At 53.7% G+C, this 656-nt stretch overlaps 1 protein-coding gene across 1 annotated transcript in view; it reads right to left on the bottom strand.

The window, feature by feature from the left end:
• Window positions 1-656, bottom strand: part of ube2g2 (ubiquitin-conjugating enzyme E2G 2 (UBC7 homolog, yeast)) — a 12595-nt gene that overhangs the window by 1985 nt on the left and 9954 nt on the right. The window lies entirely within an intron of this gene.

Genomic DNA, 656 nt, shown 5'->3' with positions numbered 1-656 from the left:
GCGGAAGCCTGTAGGAAGCGTGCGGAAGCCTGTAGGAAGCGTGCGGAAGCCTGTAGGAAGCGTGCGGAAGCCTGTAGGAAGCGTGTTGAAGCCTGTAGGAAGCGTGTTGAAGCCTGTAGGAAGCGTGTAGGAAGCGTGTTGAAGCCTGTAGGAAGCGTGTTGAAGCCTGTAGGAAGCGTGTTGAAGCCTGTAGGAAGCGTGCTGAAGCCTGTAGGAAGCGTGCTGAAGGTGAATGAAGCCTGTAGGAAGCGTGTTGAAGCCTGTAGGAAGCGTGTTGAAGCCTGTAGGAAGCGTGTTGAAGCCTGTAGGAAGCGTGTTGAAGCCTGTAGGAAGCCTGTAGGAAGCGTGTTGAAGGTGATTGAAGCCTGTAGGAAGCCTGTAGGAAGCGTGTTGAAGGTGATTGAAGCCTGTAGGAAGCGTGCTGAAGGTGAATGAAGCCTGTAGGAAGCGTGTTGAAGCCTGTAGGAAGCGTGTTGAAGCCTGTAGGAAGCGTGCTGAAGCCTGTAGGAAGCGTGCTGAAGCCTGTAGGAAGCCTGTAGGAAGCCTGTAGGAAGCGTGCTGAAGGTGAATGAAGCCTGTAGGAAGCGTGCTGAAGGTGAATGAAGCCTGTAGGAAGCGTGTTGAAGCCTGTAGGAAGCGTGTTGAAGCCTGTAGGA

This window comes from Micropterus dolomieu, linkage group LG07 (genome assembly GCF_021292245.1).
Source record: "Micropterus dolomieu isolate WLL.071019.BEF.003 ecotype Adirondacks linkage group LG07, ASM2129224v1, whole genome shotgun sequence".
Classification (NCBI taxonomy): domain Eukaryota; kingdom Metazoa; phylum Chordata; class Actinopteri; order Centrarchiformes; family Centrarchidae; genus Micropterus; species Micropterus dolomieu.
This window is presented reverse-complemented; position numbering and strand designations above follow the sequence as displayed.